Consider the following 11638-nt stretch of genomic DNA (forward strand, 5'->3'; position numbering starts at 1 on the left):
ATAATAGGGTCTGATGGATTAGGGCTTTCACCACTTTAAAAAAAATAAAATTATTCTTTCTGTTTTTTGGTGTTTTTTAGTTATAGTGGTCATGATTTCATCTTCCCTAGTTTGGGTCCTAAATGAGAGTGGTGAGCCCCAAGGGTTCTGAGAGTTATAATTCTGGCTAGTTTAGATACTGAAAGGCATAGTCTGCAATTTTGTCACTTCAGATGTGGAAAGTCAAACAGGTTCCAAAAGCCTTAAAGAAGGTTCTGAATGTATGCTATAGCCCCTCCTCAGGCCTGGAAGAACAAGTGTGCACAGTCCAATCATAAGTGCAGCTCAGGATCCCAGAAGGAAGGACTGCTAGAAATTCTGTTAAAGTGCCCAGACATGTTTTAATGCAGAATCTCCACTAGGAGGTCATCTCTGTACGTCAGGGTTCCCTGTGGTTCCCTAGACTCCTCCTAACCTTCCCAGTATATGTATATGGGGGGAGTGTTGATTTGGAAGAAAAAATTGAGGAGAAAAAAGCTTGACATTTTGTGAACTCCATGAAAAATCTTATCTCCTTGCCCCATTTTTTTTTCCCTCCTCCAGATGTGGTTTCCCTGGATTCTAGGCTTCTTGAGTAGATGAACTCCAAGGAAGAACTGTCTAGTTCTTGGAATTATAAAACCATGGCTCATGTAAGCTGGTGTTTCAATGCTAAATTTTGTCATTTTTTTAGGTTATGTGAAGATTTTCATTTTTCATCTTGAAAATTCCTTATATCCCAGAACTGAGCCCCAGTTCTTCCCAGTTTTGGGTAGATGCGATCCACGTCCCTCCTGTGTGCCTCAGTCTTCTCAAACCACTGTTCATATGTGTACCTTAAAAATCATTCAGTCTCTCCTATGTACTCAGTATTCTGTCTATAGCAGAGATGGAGCAAAAATGAAGTTCCTAAAGAGAGAAATTTGACCACCTCTTATTAGGTCTGCAATTTGATGATAAAGAAAGGATGATACCATTTGACTGCACATGGTGAAGTTCTAAATTTTTCCATAGACCCAAGTCTGTAGAGAAAATAGAATTTAGTATTGTTTGGTCTCAGTCTAAGTATGTGGTGAAATCTCAGGCTTTGTGAAGCCTTTAAGGCCAGGTTAGGAAATGATTGGAACCTGATTTCCTATCAATAAAGGGGTGTTTCCCAGGAATCCCTAAGAGGTGAAAACCTATAGCAGGGTCCATTTTGTATCTCAAGAAGACATACTGGTTTTAGGTGACATGCATGTGACTCTGGATTAACCTCTAACTGTATTCTCTGGCTCAGGAATGAGAAAAATTGTATAGGGTGGGATGGAAGGTGGAGTAGTAGAAGTAAGAAGATATGGTAGGAGGCTTCTGAAAGGGCTCCCAATGATCCATTCCCCCTGGTATTCATACCATTCTGTAAACCCCTTTTCTTTAGTGTGGGTTAGATTTAGTGACTTGTTTCTACTGAATAGAATATGGCAAAAGTGATGAGATTTCACTTTTTTTAAAAAACTACTATTTGTTTTTTTACAGGACTTTTTATTGGGGAACAGTATGTACTTTTCCAGGACTTTTTTCCAAGTCAAGTTGTTGTCCTTTCAGTCTTAGTTGTGGAGGGCGCAGCTCACCTCCAGGTCCAGTTGCCATTGCTAGTTGCAGGGGAGGGAGCGCAGCCCACCGGAGTCGAACCAGCAACCTTGTGGTTGAGAGGATGTGCTCCTACCAACTGAGCCATCTGGGAGCTCAGTGGCAGCTCAGCTCAAGGTGCTGTGTTCAATTTTAGTTGCAGCGGGCGCTGCCCACCATTCCTCGGGGGAGTCGAGGAATCGAACCGGCAGCCTTCAGAGTGAGGAGCATGGAGCTCTAACCGCCTGAGCCACCGGGCCAGCCCGAGGTTTCACTTTTGAGATTAGATTATAAAAGTCTGTAGCTTATAATGTCTTGCTTAAGTTGTCTTACATACTCTGCTTCTTTTTGCTTGCTTGCTCTGATGAAACAAGCTGCCATGCTGGAACCTGAGGATGCTTAATCTTTGGCCAACAGCCAGTAAGAACCAATTGTCTTTTCACATTCATAATTCATGTGTTTATCATTAAATTAAATTAAGTGTTTGCAATAAATAGTGCAACTGGCAATTAACATGTTGTGAACAAATACATTTAATTCTCAGTAAGCATGCATCTCAGCAAAAGTAATTGGGGGATACTAAAATTTAGCTTGTGAGATATGAATGTTCAGCACACTAAGGTCCTCACTCAGTATATTTTGCAGAGGAAATGCAGTAAGTTTAATATGATGGATCTCTATCGGGCATATTAAAGTGTAGGACAACTGAGTCTTGTTTACCCTATGTCATTAAGTAGAATGGTTATTTTTGAACTAAAAACCTTCCAATTTAATAAGATAAAATGTTATGTTTATTTTTAATTTATGTTTATTACTATTTATTATATGTATAGACATATTTTCCTGGATTGTTTATTGCTTATTTGTGTGCATTGGCTGCTCAGATCCTTTACCTGTTTTTACTGTTATTGCTAATATGCCTCTTGTCAGTTTGTATATGCTTTTATACTATGAAACATTAATATTCTACCTCATTGCATTTTTGCCATTTCTTTTGATTATGAATTTAATTTTAGATCAATGGCTTTTACTAACTATAAGGGCAAATCCTTTGAAATTACCTTCATTTCAAATCTTAAATTTGTCAGATATGTATCTTTCATGGCTCTTTGTTTCTCATATTATTGCTGATTTGCTGATAGATTGCTGTTTGGTATGTAATTTTATATTGATAAAGACAAACTGCAACTTTAAAGAAACATAACCAGTTGTGTCTATGGGAGGAGCTAGGGCTTATGGAAGTTCTTGCGCTCTACGTAATTGCAAGAACCCTACAGGAAGAGCTCTGTTTATAATAAAGCTCTATGGTTTTAACTTTCCCTTTCCCTTTTCTTCCTTTCCCTTCTATAAATACCCCTCCATCTTGGCAAACAGACCAGAGTATGCATTTGGCTTGTCATGCCTGTATGTGCTGGGTTGCAATTCTTTCTTTTTTCTGAGTAAGTCCTTTTTGGTGATGAAACACGAATTTGATATTATTTTTCAGTCGACAATGTCTGTCTTGATTGTTGAGGGGTATCTCAGGCTCTAATACTGACCTAATACTGACCTTTTCAATCAGTATTTTACACTCTACTGTTTATTGAATAATTCCTTTCCCATCATTGTTTCCTATTGCCTGCTTCTGGAAAAAAAAAAAAGCCATATATATATATATATATATATATATATATATATATATATACACACACACACACATATATATATATTTATAAATATATATGTGGATATATATTATGAGCAGAGACAGGAAAATGGCCTAGACTACCACACTATTATAATCGTTGCTGTTTCAATACCCTTTAATATATAAAGATAGTGTTGTCTTTCCAAACATTTTTATATTTGCTTTATATAAGGAACTTTTTGTAAAAATTGAAAAAATACACAGAAACACAATGAAAACAAATCAAGATCACCTGTATATTCCTGTCTACCAAAGAAAATCTGTTAAACTGCAACAAGAGTTGTTTCATTATATCCTAGTCAGCCAGAGTGCTGAAAAATAAAAATTGACATCTTTACAACATTGAGTCTTTTGTCATTAAAACTCTGTTTAAGCAGGCATTCTTCTCTGTCTTTTGTTAAATCTTTACCCTTTGGATAAATATTTTGCATATTTCTTGCTTTTGGTTCAATCATAGAGTATACAGTTGTTGATTTCCTAATCGGGAATATTTTGTGACGTTATCCATTTGATCATTACTGGTGTACAAGAAAGCTATTGAGTTTTGTATGAAGCTAGCAACCTTGATGAAATCTCACAGTATTTTTAACAGTTTTCCAGAAGACTACCTTTTATTTACTAAGTAGATAATCAAGTTGTTTGCAAATAATGATGGTTATATTTCTTAACTATTTTTTTATCTTAATTTTTATTTCTTGCTTTGACTCGGATTGTCAGTATAATCTGAATGGTAACAGTATTATTAGTTTTCTTCCCTTGGTTCTTGATTTAATGGGAGTGTTTCTAATGCTTACCTTTAAGTGTGATGTTTGTTATAGGTTTATGGTTACCTTAAATTACAAAAAAAAAAAAAGACTTTTAAGGAATTCTATGGAACTTCCAGTAATGCTATCTGGCCTTCTCTTAACTAAGAAAAGAACCATCACACTATTTTACTACATTCTGATTCCCCTTACGTCACCCTCATATTCTGTTTTAATATCATATAGAACTTTATTTCCAAAACGAATTGGCATTTTTATAATCAGTGCTAGTTCAGACTTAATTTTTTTTACCAGTCATCTTTTTTGGGGGGATGTTAATTCTCAATTAGGATATGAAAGAAATCAACGGGTCTGGCAGAGAAAGTCATGGTTACGAATGGAGTGGGCCCTCCACACTGGTACAGAGGTGTCAGTGGTACTGGCATAGCTGTTTGTGTTTGAGTTCCCTGTGAAAAAGACAGTAGTTGTACAGTGCATAAGCTGCCAGCACCATCGGAACCCCAGCAATCTTCCCTTTCTTCACATCGACATGCTTGTAATACTGGTGGTAACCTCTTTGAAATGCTCCAACAATGCCTTTAGGGGTGAAATTCCACACTAGTATCCAGTTTAGCAGCTCCCCTATTTTGACATCCATGAGTTTCTTCTTCTTTACTGGTACGACTGCCACTATCTTGGAGTCCTCAGAGTCTGCTGTGCTGGGTCGCACAGGACTGCTGGGTAGGAAACGTCCCCCACAGACTTAATTTTTTTAAAACAAATTTATCAACTCTTGCTTATGTTACCTCATTTCTGTTGTTTGGTTATTTTGTCTTTTTGTTGAATTATAACTTTCAGGAAAACATTCAGAAAGGGTTCCTGCAGTGGGTAATTTATTTCACTGACAAATGAAAGTTTGGCATGGTCTAGAACAGGGGTGTCCAAACTTTTTTCAACGTTTTTTACCAAGGGCCATATGCGGTAAAATACACAAACAGCCGGGCCACTCACTGGAGGTGAAGTACATATTGCCTCACCTGGTTTATTTAAGTAAACTAAATATATTTTTGGAATTTGCTGCGGGCCAATTAACAGTGACTTGCGGACCGCAGTTGGCCCCTGGGCCGCAGTTTTGACACCCCTGGTCTAGAAGGTTCAAAATTGTTTCCTCTCTGAATTTGAAGATTTATTCCATTGTCTTCTTATATGAGTATGATTTGTGAAAGTATAATCTATTTCTTACTACTATGTAGGTAAATTATTTTTTAAATCTCTCTTGAAATGTCCAGTATTTTGTTTTTTTATTTATTAATTTTTGGAAATTTTACTTAAATGTTCCCATGTATAGGTATTTATTTTTTTTAATTAATTTTTTTCAAAGCCATCATTTTTAGTACCATAATTATGTTATTTACCTTTGAAAAGAAAAGAAAACACTGAATTCAACTATGACATGTCATTGATATTAAGAAGAAATTCAGTTTTATAGATGTTAAATAAAAAATATGTCAGAATATTAATGGAATTTTGTTAACTTGGTAGGCTTCTTTCAAATTGAAAACTTACATCCTCCTTTATTTTGAGACAATTTTCATTGATTACTACTTCAGCATTATCTCTCCTCAATTTTCTGTTGCCTTTAAGGGCTTCTATTAAATGAATGCTGGAACTTTTGCTTCCATCTTTTATGTCAAGTTTTGTTCTATACTCTGCATCTGTTTGTTATATTTGTTTTGTTCTGGGCTGTATAGCAATTTAATCTTCTGGCTCCCTAATTCACAATTCAGTTGTGTGCATTCTGCTTTTCCGCCCATTTATTGAAGGATTTTTTAAAAAAAACTTTCATTTTGAAATAATTATAGATACATAAGGTGTTACCAAAATAGTACACAAAAGTCCTGTGTACACTTCACCCAGTTTTTACCAATGGTTATACCTTAAATAATTATAGTATAATATCAAAACATAAACTTATCAAAACATAGATTAATGTAATCACCACTGCAATCAAGACAGAACTATTCCACCACCACAAAGATCTCTCTCATGCTGCCCCTTTATATTCACACCTGCACACCTCCCCAACCATCCATAATCCCTGGAAACCAGTACTCTGTTTCACATCTAATTTTGTCATATCAAGGGTGTTATATAAATTGAATCAGATAGTATGTGACCTTTTGAGATTGGTTTCCAGAACTCAGCATAATGTTCTTGAGATCTATCTAACTTGATAGATATTGTTAGCCACAGCTGGAGGAATGAGTCGCGGGAGACCAAAATTGGTCTATTAGAATTTATTTGGCGTGTTTGAGCTGTGGGAGGTCAGGCTAGAAAAGACCATAACCTCTCTGAGCAAAGAGGGGTATGGAGTTTTATAGGAGGGGGTAAACAAGGCTATTCCCCCTTCAATGCTTCAGGGGGTTTTCGTTGACAAAGGGTTTCAGGGCATGGCCAAGCCCTCCAGCTCCACACCCTGGTCCCAGGTCAGCATCTGACTGCCCAGGCCCACCCAGGCTGTTGATCACAGGTCTATAGGAGATAAAGCAAGACAGGATCAAGACAAGATGGCTTTTAAGATAAGGTTTCTGCTCCTGGCCTAAATATGGCTTAGCATATATATCAACAGTTTATTCCTTGTTAATGCTGAGTAGTATTACATGGTATGGAGAAACATTTTGGTTGTTTCCATTTTTGGCTACTAAATAAAGCTGCTATGAACAATCATGCACAATTTTGTGTGGACAGAATCTTTCATTTCTCTGGGATAAAGTACCCAGGAGTGCAATTGCTGAGTTATAATGGTAACTTTATGTTTAGTTTTTAAAGAATTGCCAAACTATTTTCCAGAGTGTCTGTAACATTTTATGTTCCTACCAGGATTGTGTGAGAGATCCAGTTTTTCCACATCCTTGCCCAAATTCATGATATTGTTGCTATATTTGGTTTAACATTTCAACTAGGCATGTAGTGGTTTCTCACTGTGATCTTAATTTTGCTTTGTTACTAATGGCTAGTAATATTGAATACTATTTCATGTACTTATCTGCCATCTATAATGCTCATTGGTGAAAGATCTCTTTATGCCCTTTGCCTATTTTCTAAATATATTGTCTGTTTGTTTGTTTGTTTGTTTGTTTGTTTGTTTGTTTGTTTGTTTAACTGTTGAGTTTTAGGTGCTTTATATACTTTAAATGTTGAGTCCTTTGTTGGATTATCTGGCTTTGTTGGATTTCTGCTCGGTATGCAAATGTTTTATCCCAATCTGTAGCTTGTCTTTTCATCCATTTAACAAGGATTTAGCACAGCAGAAGTTTTGAATTTTGATGAAGTCCAATTTATCATTTTACCTTTTATGATCATGCTTTTGGTGTCATGTGTGATTTCATATCACAACCAAGAATTAGGTCAGAAATATATTATCCTATGTTATCTTCTAAAAGTTTTTATACTTCTACAGTTTATACTTAAATCTATTATGCATTTTGAGTTATATTTTGTATATGGTGTGAGATTTGGGTAGAGATTATTTTACCTATGGATATCCAATTACTCCAGCACCATTTATTGAAAAGACTATCCATCCTCCACTGTATTGCTTTTGCATCTTGGTCAAAACTCCATTGGCCATAATTGTGCGTAGGGGAGGGGAGCTATTTTTTTATCCTCTGCTCTGTTCCTTTGACTTACGAGGTTTGACAACTAAGTTTGTGAACTCATCCTAGAAAAAGTGCTACATACCTCATTGCTGAATATCATTATGGTCACCTTCAAAGTACTCCTCTTGGAAGCTATGCACTGATGCCAGCATCTAGTCCACCCTTCAAAACAATTTTGGAACTCTTTTTTTTGGAATGGTCGTCAGAGCTGTTGTCGTATTACCTTTGATGTCCTGAATGTCATCAAAATGTCTTCCTTTCAATATTTCCTTTATTTTCAGGTGAAGAAAGAAGTCATTGGGGGCCAGATCAGGTGAATAGGGAGGGTGTTCCAATACAGTTATTTGTTTACTGGCTAAAAACTCCCTCACAGACAGTGCCATGTGAGCTGGTGCATTGTTGTTATGCAAGAGCCATGAATTGTTGGCAAAAAGTTCAGGTTCTTTTCATCTAACTTTTTCACACAGCCTTTTCAGCACTTCCAAATAGTAAACTTGGTTAACTGTTTGTCTAGTTGGTACAAATTCATAATGAATAATTCCTCTGATACCAAAAAAGTTTAGCAACATCATTTTGACTCTTGATTTGGACTGACGGAACTTTTTTGGTCATGGAGAATTGGCTGACTTTCATTGTATACTTTGACGTTTTGTTTCAGGGTCGTATTCGTAAACTCATGTTTCATCACAAATGATAATAAGGCTCAAAACATCATGTCACCTCTCCAAAAGATCTTGACAAACTTCAACTCTCCTTTGCTTTTGTTCATCGGTGAGCTCCTTCGGGACCGTTTTTTGCACACACTTTTCTCATGCTGCGATTTTTCAGTTAAGATTTCCCTGTTTCTCTATTGATGTTTACTTGGTCTGCTATGCTTTTCACAGTCAGCGGATGATAACTGGATAACCTACGATAATCTCCCTATTTCAAGGTCTTTAACTTAGTCCCATTTGCAAAGTTCCTTTTGTCTTGTGAAATAACATATTCACAGGTTCTGGTGATTAGGGCCTGGATATTTTTGCTGGGGCCATTATTCTGCCTACCCCAACCACCCTTAAAGCCTCTATCCTTGGGTTCCTTTTTTCTGACAGATCTTAGAAATCCACCTCTTACTACCCTGACACTACTTCTCCAATACTGTCTTGAATACAATCAGATAAGCATCAACATCCTCTGTATTCATGTTTATGTCCATCATAAGAATCCCTAGACTCCCTGGTCACCTTATATTAGTCTTTGCTCCAAAGGACGTATGAGAGCTGATTGTCCGGCTAGGTTTTATTTTGGGGGAAACACGGTAGGACATGGACATGTCTCTGGAGTGCCAACATTCAACCTACTACAACCTGTTATTATGTTTAGTCTTACCCCAATAGATATCCTTCGAATTCTTATCCTGTCTCACTGCTATAAATGACATGTAGGTACTGACGAAACACAAATGTTTCTCTTTAGCATGGACTATCTCAGTGGTTTAGCAGAGCAAAGAATAAACTATTGCTATACCTCCCAAGACTTGATCATTCCATAGTTTTATCTTAGTAAATGACAATTTTGGTCTTCTATAATAGTTTCTCAAGCTGAAATACTTGGGTGAGACTAAGTTCCTCTTTGTCTCATTTCTTACATCAAACCTATTACCTGATCCTTTCTACTCTATCTTCAAAATATATCTAGAATCCAACTACTTCTCATCACCACCACTGCTCTCACCCTAGACCAACTCACCATCATCTCTAACCTGGATTATTCCAACAGCCTATTAGCTAGTTTCCCTGCTTCCTTCTTTGTCCCCCTACCCAGCACCCCAAGTGATCTCTTCTAAATGGAAGTCAGATCATGTCACTCCTCTGTTCAAAACCCACTATTGCTTTCACATCTCACTGAGAATAATAATCAAACTTCTTACAATGCTCTCCAAGGATTTCCATAATCTGTCCTCGTCATTAGCTCTTTCATCTCATCTATTGCTTTCCACTTTGTCACATTGGTCTTCTTGCTGCTCCTTGAATGTACCAGGCTTGTACCCAACCCACAGCTTTTATACTTTGCTGTTTTCTGTGCTTATAATGCTCTTTATCCAAATATTTTTAAATGTCACTGCTTCTTCCTTTTGTTTTTGCTCAAATATTTTCTTAGTAAGCATTTTCCTAACCAGTCTATTTAAAATTGCAAGTCCCTTGGCACTCACTATCCTATTTCCAAGTTTTGTTTTTCTCTACAGATCTTACCTTTATCTGGAATACTATATATTTCATTTACATGTTCATTGGCCACTTTCCCCAACTAGAATGTGAACTCCTTTAGGACAGGAAATTCTGGCCATTTTGTTCGCTGATGCTTTCCTAATGCCTAGAATGACACCTGGCACAGATAAAGGGCTCAATAAATATCTGCTGAATGGAGAAATACAGTGTTTGACAGGAATAGGACTTAGGCCCTTTCATAATTTTTTAGGTGGGAATGGAAAGTGATTCGTATTCTGTGGATTGCAAATCCTTACACATAACCTCTGACCCAATGCTTCTTAGAGGAATATATTACAAATATGTACATCCACATCTTTGCAAAGCTGAATATATAAGGATATTCATTCCAGAATTGCATAAACCTGAAAACATCTTAAAAATTCACTAAATTGTTGATATTATTTAAAGTATGACATTTCCCCCACCACAAAATACTATACCACCATAAGAAAGAATGAGTATGTATTAATATGGAATGTCTTCTAAGAAATAATAGTGAGTAAATAACAAAGTGTTTTATAGAGTTCTAACATTTGTGAAAAATAAACATGAGGGGATATATAACACAGATATGTTGGTATAATCATAAAAAAAACCTCAAAGCAGTTTACACAAAAAACTAGTCACAGTAGATGCAGGTGGAGAAGAAAAATAGTGAAAGGGAGACTTCTTTTTGCACTATAACCTTATTTAAATTTTTTACGTCATGAGATGATTCCTTTAAAAACAATCACGAAAGTTTTTTTAAAAACTGTAGAAAGGAGGAAAGTAGCAATGATCTCTAAGCTAGAAGCTTCCTCTGAACATCTTTTAATTGTGGCTCCTGGTTGAACAATCACATCTCTAAATGTTTACCCCACCAATGTCTCCCAAAGAACAGAAGAGAAAATGCCTGAGGAGGGGGTGTGGACATAACCCAAAACAGGCACCTCAATAACAAAATATACCCTGTTTAAAAGTCATATTGATTTGGTATTCTATTTCAGAACAAATGTTTGGAATCTTAACTGTTTATATGAAAATACTATAAGGAAGACATATTATCACTATTTGAAGAAGAAATGATGCTTGGAGTATTCAGAATCCTCCACAATCTCAGCCACGCATGCACTGACACACAGTCATGTGATCACACGCATATACATACATACACACAGATCCACACACAATCCTGCCCCACCACTTACACCCACACAATTACTCCAATTACATACACACAATATGACGCTCTGTCCTCACAAAGTCACACATAATCTTGATCCCATCTCTGTCACGTTCTATTTTAAGTACACAAAGTTTCTCTTTCATTCAGCAACCCCACAAACCAGGCACAAACGCAATTTTACCATGGCCTCTCACACGCGGACTCTCCTTTGCCCATTCTCAAATACATGACTGGGCTTGCAGATTCCTCCCCTTCAAACTTTCTGAGCTGGTTTGGTCCCAGATGCCCTGGTCCCACATTCTGGTTAGTTCTTCTGGCTTCCCAACGCCCTCTGCAGCAGCCTGCCTCAAGAGCATCCGCATGTTCCCAAAGCAAAGCAGAATTTCGACCAGCCTCCTGGGCACTTAACTGCAGCTGGGCCACTCCTCAGTGCCTAGAGATTGGAGCTTACGTTGTTTGGGCCCATTTGGCCCCTGATTAAGTCCTGGGCTACATTTCCCTGGAGGCCA

The 11638-nt window shown here is 37.0% G+C and overlaps 1 pseudogene; it reads right to left on the reverse strand.

Moving 5' to 3' along the window:
* Window positions 1–4486: 4486 nt before the first annotated feature.
* Window positions 4487–11491, reverse strand: LOC148757567 (ATP synthase F(0) complex subunit f, mitochondrial pseudogene; annotated as a pseudogene).
* Between the last annotated feature and the right edge of the window lie 147 nt (window positions 11492–11638).

Source organism: Rhinolophus sinicus, chromosome 8 (genome assembly GCF_057876585.1).
Source record: "Rhinolophus sinicus isolate RSI-liver-muscle chromosome 8, RSI-T2T, whole genome shotgun sequence".
Taxonomy (NCBI): Eukaryota; Metazoa; Chordata; class Mammalia; order Chiroptera; family Rhinolophidae; genus Rhinolophus; species Rhinolophus sinicus.